Consider the following 15874-nt stretch of genomic DNA (forward strand, 5'->3'; position numbering starts at 1 on the left):
ACCACCACACCCAACTAATTTTTGTATTTTTAGTAGAGACAGGGTTTCACCATGTTGACCAGGCCGGTCTCAAACTCCTGACCTCAGGTAATCCGCTTTCCTCGGCCTCGGCCTCCCAAAGTGTTGGGATTACAGACGTGAGCCACCACGCTTGGCACATTTGTACTTTTGACTGGTCTTGCCAAATTGGCTTTGAGAGGGAACTATGTCCTTGGTCAGGTCCTTTTTCATCTCTAAGCCTCCTCTGGAAAGTTGGGGAGATAATTTTGACTTCTCAAGGCTGTTAGGACCTGGAAACGAGATCAAGTGTGTCAGTCACTTAGTCTTGGGACTAGGTGCAAAGTTACGGCTCCACTGATGAAGCACGGTAGAAGGGCCCCAAGCAGTGTGTGTTCTCTTCCCCCATCCTTCTCTGCTGAGTGCCTCCAGGGATTGTGGGGGTGGTGGGAGAGGGTGGGGATGATCAGTGTTTGGACATACGGGCAGTGGCTGGACGGAGGGGGTGAGAAGCACAGACCTGGATTCACACTCCCACTCTGGGATGAGGGGCTTTTCCTCCTCAGAGTGTCTGTCTCCCCCGGTGAGAGGCAGTGCATGTGTCAGCCATGGCTCTCGCCTGTAAGTCCAGAAACAGACCCCTGCAGGGTTCGTAGCAAGGGAATGTGTGGGGAGGATGTCACCAGCAGATAGACACCTGGGCCCTCAGATGGCGGGAGTGAGGCCACTGGATTCCTCAGGTAGGGAGCTCCCCAAATACAGGAAGAAGGCTAGAGGCAAGAAGAGCCTTCCCCACCCAGGAAACCTGACCTGTGCCATGCAGTGAATATACAGGGTCCTCACGCAAAGACCCGAGAGGTGTGTAGGCTGCCACATGGAGTGTATACAGGGAGTCCAGAGGTGAGCGGCTGGTGTGAGCCGTGCTCTCAAGGGACCTCTGGGGAAGCTGGAGCCTCCATAGGTGTCATTCTCCAGTTGCTCTAGGATTGGACTTAGAGATCTGGGTTTCAGTACACATCAGCCTGCCCTGGACCCACTTCAGTAAAGATACTCTCATGAGAAATGCCTGGCCTTGGGAAGCTGGCTGCATTGAGCCTCACGTGACTGATGAGACTGATTCTGTGTGGAGCAGCCTGGGGAAGGGCTTGGAGGTGAGAGTGAGGACAGTCTGCACATGGGTGGTGTAGCTGTGTGGTTTTGCAGGGACAGAGACTATGCAGCAGCGCATCTGCAGAAGTAGTGAGGCCTCGGGTGAGTGGGGCTCCCACAGAAAGCTCTGTGGGTGCTCTTCTGCCTCCTCCTCCCTATTTCAGGCCCCAGGAGGCTTGTGTGGTTCTATCCCTCTCCTGCTTCCCAGCTCAGGCCGCGGCATTGTGGGAGCACAGGAAGGAACTGGACATTCAGTGAAGGTGTGCAGAAGGCATTTGTCCCAGGCTGGCTCTGGGCTGAGCACACCCATTGGTGACCTCATCATGTGCACTCCTTCACTGTCTGAGTGCAGGGCACCCAGAAGCCTGCCATAGACAAGAAGGGAGCTTCCCTGAGTTTACCCAGCTGGTCCTGTCTGAGCTGGGGACTTACACCTGTGCTGGCTTCAGAGTCCCACCCCAGCCCCACCTTTGTGTTCATTCAGTCAACACATATTTATTGAGCACTTACTGTGTGCCCAGTAGACCCTTCTGAGGATAGTTCTGTGGAAAAAGGGGTAAGAGTTCTTCCCTCATCATAGCATAAATGCACAAGATTATTATGCTTTCTGCTAGGTCATGAGAAATGCCAGCTAGAGAAGGAAGCAGGGATTCATAGTGATAAAGGGGCCGACTTTTCGGAGGGTGACCAGGGAAAACCTTTGAGGAGGTGACTTGGGAGTGGAGACCTGCAGGCAGGGAGGGAGGGAGCTGTGGGAATGTGAGGAAGAAGGGTGCTCTGGGCAGGAGGTGACAGGTGCCAAGGCCCTGAGGCACTGTGTCCAGGTGGCTCTGCCACTGGCAAGAATCAGGACCTCAGTGACTGCAGCAGCCCCTCCCCAGTGCCCTCAGGTGAGGTCTGGCTGTGCAGCTCTTTCAAGTGCATGTTGCCTCCCCTGCTTCCTAAGCAGGACCCCGGCCCCTCCAGCCTCCTTGCTGACACCTCTCGTCTCACACACCGGGTCCCAATCTGCGTAGCTCACTGCTGGATGTATCAGGCAGCCTCCTGCACCTGCACTTTCTTCACAAAGTTCACTGCCAGGGATGCCTTTTGCATTTTTGCCGTCTCAGACTTTTTCAGATACCTCCCTCTGCAGCTCATCCAGCCTGGCCGTCCTCCCTCCCTCCCTCTTTCTCTCATAGCCTAATGCTGTTCTGCCACCGCCCCTGGATTTGTCTTCCTGACTGTGCAGAAGGCTCTGGGACAGAGCTAGCTTGTGGGGGATGGGACCACTGCCTATTAGAGACATTTGGGGGCTGTCCCAGGGGTGAGTACACCCCAGGCTGGGCCAGGCGCCCACACCTCTCCCGCCTAGCACTGGCACCTGCAAAGGGCCTCTGGAGGTTGGGTCTTCCTGCAGGCACCAGGAAGAAACTTAGGAGGGCAGCCCTGCTGAGGGCCAGGACCTGTTCTCCACATCCTTGAACCCCAACAGAGAAAGTCTCTCTGGCAGTCTCTCTGTTTTGAGGTTCGAGAAGGCTGCATTTCTAGGCCCCCACAACCTGTCTGTCCGGTTTGAAGCCAGGGGCCCGAGGACTTCAGGGTACTGATGCAGGTCAGAGACAGCCCTGGTTCAAGCCTCCCTCAGCTCCTCCTGGAGGTGTGGCCTCAGAAGACCATCCCCTCTGTAGCATGGTGGAGGCTGGAAATCCTACTCTGCAGGATTATGATGAGGATTAAATGCAGTAATCAAGCATTTGGCAGAGTGCCTGGTAGGGAAGGGGTTCAGTGAAGAGCTGCTTGTGCCATTCTGTGCAGGGAGCGCTTTAGGGCATGTTTTAGAATTTTAGAACATGTTTCACTACCTGAGTAGCTTCGTGCAGCTTCAAGGCCCTGGCATCCCTCTCCCCTTCCTGCAGGCTTCCTTGCTCACTGGGCCTTCCCTCCAAGTCCCCTCAGTAATCTTCCTAAGCATGGAGACTGGGCCCCTCCTCAGAATGCCTCCATTCACCCTCAGGGTCTACTGCAGTGGCCAGATGTGAGCTCCTCCTCTGTGCACTCACTCACCTTCTTTGTGTCTGTCTTGGCTCTTTCTCTGTGCCTGGCTCTGTGCGGGGCAATGTTGGGGAAACAGTGTGGACCACAGACCACCCCATGCTGTCTTCCTGGGGCTCCTAGTCCTAGGAAGACCAGGTCAGGCCTGGTCCCCAGTGGGGGAGATAAACATCTCCAGATGGTGACAACTCAGAGGGGGGATAGGGCTGAGACGGGAGCCTACAGGGTGGGGCCTGACCTACCGTGGGGGTCATGGAAGGCTTTCTGAAGAAGGTCCCCACTAAGCTGAGAATTGAAGAAGGAGTAAGAAGTGAGAGCTTGTACCATGTAATACGTAAAGGGGAGGGAGAATGTGAGGTGCTGGGAAGCACCAGGACCTTCTGGGAAAGGGAAGAATTTGGGGTGTGACCAGAGCAGGTTGCCCAGTGAGTGGAAAGGTCCAGATTTTTCAGTTTTTTTTTTCTTTCCCCAGTGATTCTAGAAATCCTCCCATGAGAGGTCCAGATTTTTTGAAAGGTGGCCCCTGAGACCTGACTGTACCTGTCTGCCTGGCCTTAACTGAGTCCAGTGCAGCCCCCTCCTCACTCTCACATATCATCTTGCCTTTCACAGCAGGCAAGAACCCCTGGAGGGCAGGGACCAGGCCAGAGCCATCCCTGTCTCCCCAGCGCCAGTACAGAGCTTGGCATGAGCAGGTTTTGGGGGCTGGGCTTGGTGGCTCACACCTGTAATCCCAACATTTTGGGAGGCTGGGGCAGGAGGATCACTTGAGCCAGGAGTTCAAAACCAGTCTGTATAACATAGTGAGACCCCATCTCTACTTAAAGAAAAGAAAAAAGAAAATTAGCCAAGCATGGTGAGGCATGTCTGTAGTCTGTTGCTCTGGAGGTTGAGGTGGGAGGATCACTTGAGCCCAGGAGTGCAAGGCTGAAGTGAGCTATAATTGAGCCACTGAACTTCAGCCTGGTTCAATTTTTGGGGGACCCCCCCCAAAAAAAAGACAGGTTTTGGGAAATGTTTACCAGATGAGAGGAAAAATAGTACCTAAGCTGGAAGTCTCCTATAGTTGAAGCCTGACACAGAACGGTTGAAGCAGGAAGAGATGTGTTGTCTTATCGATCTGAAGGGTCCTGAATAGTGTGGTGTCAGGCCTGGCTGGATCTAGGGTCTCAAACAGTGTCTCTTTAATCTCTGAACTTGGCTTTCCTCTGAGCTGGCTTCATTCTTGGGAGGCTGCTCCACCCTGGTGGGTGCGGGGATGGCTGCCGGTAGCTTTAGAAATGGCATACTGTCTTAACCACCCCAGTGGGAAGACAATTCCATCTCAGGCCTTAGGACCGGCTGTGGCTGGCTCCGAAACCTTCCTGTCCCTAACCAATTCGTGGTTAGGGACACCTGTCCACTCCTATAACCTTTCAGGAGGACAGCGGGGAGTCAAGGTAACGTGGACAGGCCTGCCCAGGGTCCTGAGGTGAGAGAGATGGGGTGACCAAGGCTGGTCCACCCAGCAGGAGACAGGAGGAGAAATGGGCCATTCTGGCCTCAGGCCCTTTGTCCTTTCACAGACTCCACACCAAGGCAGAGCTCCCTGTAGGATGAGTTTCTCACCTGACCTGAAATCTCTACCTGTGGGGCTGCTGCAAGTGCACAGGCTTCCAGGCAGGTGGCCCAGACCCCCTGCACCCCAGGCTCTTGCCCGAAGTTGTGTAGGTCAACTGCCCGGACAGGGCAGGAGGGTGCTTAAGTCATGGAGGTTCAGACAAGCGTGGAGATGCTGTCCCTCATGGGCCGGTCACTCACCTGCCATGAGATTCCAGCTCAGACGCCTGTGGAACCTGTAAGGTGGAACGATGATGATGGTGCCCCCTTGTGGGTTAGGTGCATGTGGCAGGCACTGAGTGGTGGCAGCAACTGTAATACACAGTTCTTGGGGGCAGGAACAGGGGCCCTTCCTGTGTGCCCTGCAGTGCTGAATGCCAGGCTGGGTGACCTCACCACACCCTCCTGGGGGAAGCACTGGTGACGCAGCAAGGGGGCGCAGAGCGGTCACCACGCTGTGCTGTTAGGCAACAGTGGGGATTGGAACACAGGCCCCTGGCTTTGAGCCCCCCATGTATGCATGCTGTGGGGGAATGGGACTCTGCCATGTTGATGGTTATTTATTGTCGTGAACAAGAGCTCAGGCCTGGTTTCCCGGGGTGACTTTACTGCATCCTTGCCCTACCTCCCCGGCTTGAGAATTCTGGAAAATACCACAATGAGTGTTTCTTCTCTCTTTTGAAATTATATAAATAATGATTGCCTCCATGCTGTCAGTAGAAGATGACATCTCTGTCCATTTCCATGTGTTGTGGTGTTTCCTGGCTTGGGACTTCACCAGCTATCCAGTCACCCAGGCTTGAAGCCAGATGCTTCCCAGCTTCTCCCCCGACACTGCCCATCACTGTGCATGTGGTGGTGACCAAGTCCTGTTGATTTTATCTGCCAGAAGCCTCAGGAATGGGAGCCTTCTGAGCACAGTCACCAGGAGCAGGGCCTGGGGCGAGGCTGCACAGGGACTGGTGGTGTTGGTTTTTCTTACCTTAACGTGTGAGTTGTGTAGTACTGCAGTCCTGTATCACTTAATGACGATACATTCTGAGAACTGCGTTGTTAGGGGATTTCATAGTCGTGTGAACATCCTAGTGGACGTACACAGACCTGGGTGGCCTAGCCTGCTGCACACCTGGGCTACCTGGAATAGCCTCGTGCTCCCGGGCTACCCACCGGCACAGTACGTGGCTGCGCTGAGTACCCTCCGCAGCTCTAACACTGTGTTAAGTATTTGTGTATATGAACATAGAAAAGGGATAACAGTAAGGGCCAGGCCCGGTGGCCCATCCCTCTAATCCCAACAGTTTGGGAGGCCAAGGTGGGCAGATCACGAGATAAGTAGTTCTAGAACAGCCTGGCCAACATAGTGAAACTCTGTCTCTACTGAAACAAAAAATTAGCCAGGTGTGGTGGCAGGCACCTGTAATTTCAACTACTCAGGAGGCCGAGGCAGGAGAATTGCTTGAATCCAGGAGGCAGAGGTTGCAGTGAGCCAAGATTGTGCCTCTGGGCAACAAGAATAAAACACTGTCTCAAAAAAATAAAAAGAGACAATAAAAATATAGTGGGGGAATCTTACGGGACCACTGGTTACATATGCGGTCCATCATTGAAGTGTCTTTATGTGGCTAATGACTGTACCTGTATATGCCACAGTATTCAAAAGATACAAAAAGCTGGATGAAGATTCAACATAAAGAAATGATCAGTGTTCGTGGTGATGGATATGCTGATTACCCTAACTCAGTTTGTATGCATTTATCAAAATAAGACATGTGCCCCATAAATATGTACAATAATCAACATTTTTAAAAAGGTATAGAGAGAAGTAAATTTTCCTCCCTGTCCTCCTTCAGCTTTGCCAGCTCCCCTTCCTAAAAGCAGCCATCTAGTTTATTATATGTCCTTCCAGAAGGTCTTTGATGGAGTTCAGCTGACAGTCCCCAGCAGCCACAGCCCAGGCCAGCTGACAGTTTGTAAATAAAGTTTTATTTGCACATGTCCCGGCTCATTTGTTTATATACCATCTATTACTCTTGGTGCTACCAGGCGGAGTTGAGTCGTTGCAGAGCTTAGTCTGACCATGCCTGCAGGGTGGTGGAGGCAGCGGCTCAGAGGCACCGGCTGGGTTCGCAGCAAGTAGACGGGGTTGAGTCAGTGTTTGCCATAGTTGGAATCTAAGCCTCTTAAAATGGCAGATGATTTGGACTTTGAGACAAGAGATGCAGGAGCCTCGGCCTCCGTCCCAGTGCAGTGCTCAGCATTATGTAACAATGGCTTCCTGGTGCTCAAAGTCTGGCCCTGTAAGATCTACTTTGAAGACTGGCAAGCACGGCTGCGACAAAGTCCGCCTGGTTGGTATCGATATCTTTACTGGGAAGACTATAAAGATGACTCCCTGTTGCCTTATAATGTGGCTGTCCCCAACATCAAAAGGAGTGATGTCGATTGGTGTCCAGGACAGGTACCAGCACTGCTCCAGGACAGCAGGGAGGTGTGAGAGGAGCTTCATCTGCCTGAGGGAGACCTTGGCAAGGAGGTGGAGCAGAAGTCCGACTGTGGAGAATTGCTTGAGTCCTTGGCAAGGAGGTGGAGAAGGGATTCAAGGCCAGCTCACTTCCAGCTCCTTGCTGTTCATTCTAAAATAACAAAATAACACCTGCATTGCAAAGCGTGATTATTGGAGCCTGGTTGCCATCACAGTCACATGGGGGCCTGTTAAAATCTGGGCTCCTGGGCTCCAGCTAGGACCTCCTGACTCCGGTGCTCTGTGAACCCAGCTCACAGACGTCTGATTTATGTGGCGGACACTGGGCACAGAAAGGTCGTCTCCAGCCAGAGGGCAGCATGATTATCAGGGAGCAACCCTAAATATTCCTGCCTCTGGGCTCGTCTGGACATCCTCCCTCCCCATCTGTCTTCTGAAAGCTGATGCCCTCCCACCATGTCCCCTGCCCCACACAGTGTTGCTTTCTGGTGTTTTGACTCCCACTTGGATGACTGTGTCTGTTTCCCCCGCCCTGCTCCAGGCTGGCACGGATGGCGTGAGTCATCACCGCCCCCTGGTGCCCAACCTGTCCTTGCATCTCGTGGGTACCATTGCACCTGTGTGCAAATGCCAGACAAACATCTCTCTGTCTGTCACCTGATGCTTGGCATCAGGTTTCTGTCTGTCCCTTTGTGAGGGCCACAGCCCAGCAGGAGGGGGAGGCAAGCTCTGTTTGGCCTTTGTCCTCTCCCTGGGGAGCTGGCCACCACTTGCTGGGCGAGTGGCAGAGCCCCATCCCTGCAGCAGCAAGGCCCTGCCCACCGGCTGCTGCACAGCAGCGTCTGTCCCTGGAGCTCATGCCTTTCACCATTCTACCCAGGGCTCCCCACACCCTGCCTCCGCCCCTGGCCCTTCCTCCTCCTCAGGCCAGACAAAGGAGCTGAGCTCTGGTTTCAGAGTAAGACAGGCCTGGGATGTGTTCCAGTCCTGTACCTTCCTGGCTCCATGACTTGGGTAGGTGTCTTTCCCTCTCCAAGATTGCTTCCCTGATAAGATGGAGATCTGGTTATGCCAGCATCATAGGGGTGCTGAGCTGGCTAAGTGAAATTGTGCATGGAAAGTATTTAGAAGCTAGGCGAGGCAGTGTATGCCTGTAATTCCAGCGCTTTGGGAGGCTGAGGCAGGAGGATTGCTGGAGGCTAGGAGTTCAAGACCAGCCTGGGCAACATAGTAAGACCTTGACTCTGTTTTTTTTAAAAAAAAAAACTATGTGTTACACAGTGTAAGTTTCTGATACTGGAAAGTGGCTGCCAGTATCACCACCACCATCATCGTCTTTTTTTCTGTTTCTCCTGCTGACTGAGGCAGCACTGTGACATTGGTGCCACCTACTTCATGGGTGCACTCACATCCCTTGGTGTCTACGGCCCCACAGGTGTCCCTTTGAGAGACGGAAAGAGGGTCGCTGTGATCATTTATCACAGCCTCAGCAGAACAGGGATGGAACTCAGGTCTTCTTATTCCAAGCCATTCCCTCTGCAGACCCATCCCAGCACAGGCTTGCTTTTTAGAAAATACAAACACTCATATTCTGAACACACCTCTCCACCTCCTCTCTGACAGCCATTTGAATTCTGGCCCCTGCTTAATGGGCCTTTAGAGCCTTGGACTTGAGCAAATGCATCTGAGCCCTGACCTTGAGACCCACACTCGCACACTTGCCCACCCCATGTACACGTGTGCACATCTTGCATTGACTGCATGCTGGGTAAAACACAACAGGAATGTAAAAGCTAAGGAGCACTTATGTATTTTTTATTTTTCTTTGTTTCTTTTTTTTTTAAGAGACAGAGTCTCACTCTATCGCCTAGGCTGGAGTACAATGACACAGTCACAGCTCACTGCAGCCTCAAACTCCCAGGCTCAAGCTACCTTCCCACCTCAGCCTCCCAAGTCACTGGGACCACAGGCACACACTAATTTTTCTATTTTTGTTTGATTGTTTTGTAGAGACGGGGTCTCACTTTGTTGCTTACGCTGGTCTCGAACTCCTGGCTTTGAGTGATCCTCTTACTTCAGCCTCCTGAGTAGCTGGGATTACAGACATACATCACCACGCCTGGCTAATTTTTAAATTTTTGGTAGAGGTGGTATCACCATGTTACCCCGGCTGGTCTCAAACTCCTGGCCTCAAGTGATCCTCTTGCCTCAGCCTCCCAAGTAGCTGGGACTCACAGGCACACACCACCATGCGCAACTGATTTTTTAGTTTTTTGGAGAGACAGGGTCTCCCTATGTTGCTCAGGCTGGTCTCGAACTCCTGGGCTCAAAGGAACCTCCTGCCTTGGCTTCCCAATGTGCTGGGATTGCAGGTGTGAGCCGCCACTTCTGGACCAAGTGAGCATTTATGTGTGTGTGCTAAGCACTGGTTCTAGGGAGGGACCCTGCTAACTCACTCACCACATGACCCCAGGAGTTAGTTACGCTCATCCCGATCTTAGGGATAAAACAGTTGAGGCCCAGAGGTTACATTGTTTTGCTCATAGTTAGTGCTCAGTAAGCCAGAGTCAGTTATTTCAACCCACACCTGCACATGAACTATGTCATGCTGTCACTCCCTTCATTCTCAGCCACCTCCTCACAACATTTTAAATGAGCAGGTGTGTATAGGGGACCTTCCTGTGGCCAGCCAGTTGCTCGTCATGCAGCCTTGGACAAGTCATCGCACCTTTGCCCCATTTCTCCTCTCTCGTTGTTTTTTCTTAAATTTTTTTGTAGAGACTGGCTTTGTTGGCAAGGCTGATCTCGAGCTCTTGGCCTCAAGCAGTCCTCCTGCCTTGGCCTTACAAAGTGCTGGGACTGCAGGCATGAGCCACGAGCCCAGTCTCCTCTCTAAAGTGGGAGGATACTAATATTCCCTTCATGGAAGTGTTCAGGGAATTGAAGCTGTGTATTTGCATGGGAAGTGCTTGGGTTGGGCCTGGTGTGCTGTGAGTGCTGTGTGAGTGAGATGCGTTCTTTGATCTGCTCTTGCTGCTCTTTCTCTTTTTTCTATTAATAGATTGGTTTCTTTTTTATTTGAATACATTTAGTCTCGTTTCTAAGCAGTAGTATTTGTAAAATCTTAGTTTTGGTGTGCTAATTTTTTTTTTGAGATAGTCACTCTGTCACCCAGGCTGGAGTACAGTGTTGCCATCTCAGCTCATTGCACCCTCCTCCCAAGCTCAAGTGATTCTACTTGAGAGTGCCTCAGCCTCCTGAGTAGGTGGAACTACAGGCATGCACCACCATGTCCAGCTAATGTTTGTATTTTTAGTAGAGATGGGGTTTCGCCATGTTGGCCAGGCTGGTGTTGAGCTCCTGGGTTCAAATGATCCGCCCATCTTGGCCTCCCAAAGTTCTGAGATTACAGGTGTGAGTCACCGCATCCAGCTTCTCTCCTGTATCTTAACTAAACTTTGGGACTTGCTAATGACACTGTGGGGACACTGAAGACTAGACCTGAGCCCTGCTCTTGTTCTTTTATTGTGTCTGTTCCTATCTCAAAGATGTCTCTTGGCTTCAGAGGAAATTGACAAGATGCAATTGTCATTCTTGTCTCCAGGATCACCAAGTCACTCAGGTCTTGAGCCCCACTCCCCAGCCTCCTCTGGGATGGCTAAGCCTCCTATCCCCTCGTCTCAGTTTTCCCTTCTGTAAGCACTTGGGCAGATGCGACTTCCTCAGGCTCTGCCTCTGGTGGTCACTTCTGCAGGGCCGGGCCTGGTTCCAGACCCCGTAGGTGCCCAGCTGAAGGTGTGGTCTGATCACTGTGTAGGGAGTGAAGGTTGCCAGCCTAGAAACTGGGCCTCAAGCTCAACCGGAAGCTCTTGGAACAAAGAACAGGTGCCATCTTGGCCAGGCACAGTAGCTACCACCTGTAATCCCAGCACTTGGGAGGCCGAGATGGGCGGATCACAAGGTCAAGAGATCGAGACCATCCTGGCCAACATGGTGAAACCCTGTCTCTACTAAAAATACAAAAATTAGCCAGATATGGTGGTACACACGTCTATTCCCAGCTGCCTGGGAGGCTGAGGCCGGAGGATTGATTGAACTGGGAGGTGGAGGTTGCAGTGAGCCAAGATCACGCCACTGCACTACAGCCTGGGCAACAGAGCAAGACTCCGTCTCAAAAAAAGAACAGCTCTTTGACAGGAGACCTACATGCAGCTGCTTGTGCTACTGCTATGTCTCTAGTGAGCCCTGAAAAGTTCCAGTATGTTTTGCGAGTACTCAGCACCAATATTGATGGGCGCCGGAAAATAGCCTTTGCCATCCCTGCCATTAAGGGTGTGGGCCGAAGATACGCTCATGTGGCATTGAGGAAAGCAGACATTGACCTCACGAAGAGGGCGGGAGAATTCACTGAGGATGTGGTGGAACATGTGATCACCATTATGCAGAATCCACACCAGTACAGGATCCCAGACTGGTTCTTGAACAGACAGAAGGATGTAAAGGATGGAAAATAGAGCCAAGTCTAGACAACAAGCCCCGTGAAGACCTGCAGCGACTAAAGAAGATTCGGGCTCGTAGAGAGCTGCGCCACTTCTGGGGCTTCGTGTCTGGGGCCAGCACACCAAGACTACTGGCCGCCGTGGCCACACTGGGGGTGTGTCCAAGAAGTAAGTCTGTAGGCCTTGTCTGTTAATAAATAGTTTATTTACATGCAAAAAAAAAAAAAAAAGAACAGGCACCATCTCAAGCACTTTATGTGCATGAGACCCAGCTGCCACTGTGTCAGGGGTTATGGTGGTATCCAGCCTGATGCCACAGCTAGCTCTGGGCCAACCTCCTTGCCCCAGCCAGGCCCACCCCCAGCCTGATCCTGGACCCTCGAGATGCTGTGACATGTTAGCAGTGCTGGGCCTGGGGCCGGACTTTCTCCACAAATGATTTAGTTCCGTCAGTTCGCCTGCCCTGTGAAACAGCTACTCTCCTCTTCCCCATTTAAGGCTTGAGAAAGCTGAAATGTGGAGAGTTGAGAGAGTGGCTCCAGAGCTCCAGAGCCAGGGACTAGGACTTGAACCCTGGCCTGGCTCCCTGCTTCACAGAGTCGATGTGCTGCTGGATGAAACATCTGCCACGAAGTCCATGGCAGCAATGCTCTGTGTGTCATGAGAATTCTTCTTAGACTTCTGATGGTTCCTCCAATTTTGCATTTCCTTTTTTTTTTTTTTTTTTTGAAAAGAAGTTTGGCTCTTGTCTCCCAGGCTGGAGTGCAGTGGCGCAATGTCGGCTCACTGCAACCTCTGCCTCCCAGGTTCAAGCAATTCTCCTGCCTCAGCCTCCCCAGTAGCTGGGATTACAGGAGTGTGCCACCATGCCTGGCTAATTTTTGTATTTTTAGTAGAGGCCGGGTTTTGCCATCTTGCCCAAAATAGTCTCAAACTCCTGACCCCAGATGATCCACCCTCCTCAGCCTCCCAAAATGCTGGGATTACAGGTGTGAGCCACCACACCTGGCCCAGAATGATTTTTAAGGCAAAACATGAAATGGGATTGCAAAGAATGCCAGTTGGAATATCATTAGCTAAATGCTCTTCCTCACTGACACGAGAAGTGATAGGATGTAGCAGCAGCTGTGCTAAGGCTCCGAGTAGTGCTGGGCGCTCAGAATGTGTGATAACTAATGCAAGGTGAAAGGATCTGTCATTTTTTTTCTTTTATGACAGACTCAAGGTCTGCTAAACACTGTTTCTTTTCTCTCTCTCATTTTTGGCCTCTGTTAATAGGAAGGAAATGCTAAATTTCAGTTTTGTTTATGAAAATAAAGATGGTAACTGCCAGTTAACACCAAATGGCAGTAACCATAAATTTAAGTCGACTAAATCCCCCAATCAAAAGATACAGCCAAAACCTAATGGTATGCTATATCCAGACCCATTTCACATCCAAAGATACACAAAGACTCAAAGGGATGGAGAAAGATTTACCAACCAAATGGAGAGCAAAAATAAATAAATAAATAAAAAGCAGGGGTTGCAATTCTTGCATCTGATAAAATAGATTTCAAAGCAACAAAGATACAGTGGTAAAAGGATCAATGCAACAATAAGAGCTAACGATCCTAACACCCAGATACGTAAGACCCATAAAGAGATTTAGACTCAGCGAGACAGAAAATTAATAAGGATATCCAGGACTTGAACTCAGATCCGGAACAAGTAAACTCAATAAATAGTTATAGAGCTCTCCATTTTAAATATACAAAATATACATTCTCCACCTTAAATACACAAAATATTGATCGGCCATTATTAATACCCATTTTTAGAATAAAGCAACATTCCCATTCTCTCTCCCTCTTTTTCTTCCTCTTTCTTCCTCTCCTTCACTCCTTTTTTTCTTTAAATAAATAAATAAATAAATAAATAAATAAAATGTTTGACCCTACAAAAAAAAGAAAAAGAAGCACAGAGTCTGTGACCAGAGATGTGAGAAGATGAGATGTAAAGGCCAAAAGGGGAGAGGTCAGTGGAGAAAGAAGTGAGAGGGAAGTGCAGTAGGACACCTCTACAAGCTTAGAGGTGACACTGACCTCAACAGCATTGGGTCTTTGCAGAACGTTGCACTTTATAGTTTACTGAATGAACTATGATATAGTTTCTTTTAACCTTTCAATCAGTACATCGGCACTTTATTCAAGACTGCAAAAGATACTTTCCTTAACGTGTGAAATGAAAATGTTCATTAAATCAGTTGATTTAACTTTAAGGACATTATAATAGCTCATTTTGACATATTTTTATGTGACTCGGGATAAACAGATCAAGTTTGAGGACTTTGTAATCATTTTTTGTATATAGGAACTAAGTAATGGTTTTCAGAATTGAATTTGTAAAGATTTATGTTAATTTCAAACATAAATGAGAAATATACATGTAACTTCAAAAAAAACAAAGAAACATAAGCCCAGGGTGTTGAAACATACTTCAGAAATAATGAACTATTTGGGAGACCAACTCCCAATATGTAAAAAAAAAAAGAGATGAGTGTCTCCTCTCAAGTTCATGGACTCTTGGGGGTTGGTGGACCCTGACTGGTTAAGATGGGGGCATGCATGGGCTTGTCCATGGCATGGGGGCTGCCTTCCTGGGCAGGGCCAGCTCCCGTCCCCTAGAGCTTCAGGGTCACCAAGCACGTGGGCTCCCTCTGTTTGCAGGAGGGGCACCTGCTATCTGCTGATTACCTGCAGCTCCTCCCAGGCCTCCACCCACAAGGAGGAGGAAGTGCCCAGGCGGGGACCAGGCCTGACCTCTGGGGAGGCTGGCGGCTGGTCTCTGTTGGCTTCTTACCTCCAGCATCATAGTTCAGCAATCCACCGCCACCCACCACAGTGGCCAGAGAGGGCCTGATGTTCCAGGGAATCACCATACCTAACCTGGACTTCAGTTTCTTCCCCTAGAAAATGGGGCAGTGCTTGATGAGACCGGGGTGCAGAGCCCTTGGCCTACCAGCGTGGTGGGAGGAGGAGTCTGCACGGAGATGTTACTGGACTGGACGCTCTCTTGACTCCTGCTGCCTCCAGCAGCAGGGGAATAGCAGCAGGGTGAGAGCCCTCAGGAAGCTGCCAGCAAGCCCTCTTCCTGGCCCCTTCCCTGCCCGTCCTGTCATCTCCATGTCCAAGATCTGCTGGCCCAGAGAAAATCTTTCTGACGGCCAGGCCTGACCTCTCCCTCCTCTGCTCATAGCCTTTCCTTCCTGCTCGCCTGGTCACTCTGGGGTAAAACTCAAGCTCTAATAGCCAAAAACTGGAAACTACAAATTCCTGTCAGCTGGTGAATGGGCAAACAAAGCGCAGCACATCCTATAATTACTCTGCAGCAGTGTAAAGGGACTGAAACGGGATCATTCTGCCCAGTGTGGGAATCCAACTGGAGAAAGCCACAGTTTCAGTTCCATTTTAACGAAATGTCCAGAAAAGGCAAATCTGTGCAGATGGAAAGCCCAGCCCTCCCTTCCGCGTGGTGGTGGCTGTGGGCCTCCCAGGGACGGGGGCTGCAGCTGCTGGGTTTGGGCTGCATCCCTTCGTTCATCGTTGGAGCCATTGCCTGTTACCCTGGGAACACCCGGGACCAGGCCTGCCTCTTCCACCTGCTTCTGTGTCTGGGTGAAGGGGCCTGGCCCTGAATAGCTGTACCGGGATGTTTAGCTACTGAGGGTGTTTTGGGAGTGGGGATTCTTAAGAGCTGAGTTCAAACCCCAGCTCCATATAACCAGCTGTGTGATCCTGGGCAAGGCTTTCTCTTGCTGAGCTTGGTTTCCTCACAGAGTTGAAGTGAAGATTCGTTCTCTCATCCAAAAACAAAAAACCAAGGGCCAAGTACAGTGGCTTGTACCTGTAATCCTAGCGCTTTGGAAGGCTGAGGCAGAAAGATTGCTGGCACCCAGGAGTTTGAGACCAGCCTGGGCAACATAGTGATACTCCATCTCTACCAGAAATAAAAATTGTCTGGGTGTGACAGTGCGAACCTTTGTTCTCTGCTCCTGGGGAGGATCACTTGAGCCTGGGAGGTCAAGGCTGCAGTGAGCTGTGCTCTCACCATTGCAGTCCAGCCTGAGCGACAG

At 50.8% G+C, this 15874-nt stretch overlaps 1 protein-coding gene and 1 pseudogene across 2 annotated transcripts in view; both read left to right on the top strand.

Moving 5' to 3' along the window:
* The window catches only part of PPP1R37 (protein phosphatase 1 regulatory subunit 37), a 53248-nt gene that overhangs the window by 28632 nt on the left and 8742 nt on the right, over positions 1-15874 (top strand). The window lies entirely within an intron of this gene.
* LOC144580809 (small ribosomal subunit protein uS13 pseudogene) lies at positions 11351-12060 on the top strand (annotated as a pseudogene).

The sequence above is a fragment of the Callithrix jacchus genome, chromosome 22 (genome assembly GCF_049354715.1).
Source record: "Callithrix jacchus isolate 240 chromosome 22, calJac240_pri, whole genome shotgun sequence".
NCBI lineage: Eukaryota > Metazoa > Chordata > Mammalia > Primates > Cebidae > Callithrix > Callithrix jacchus.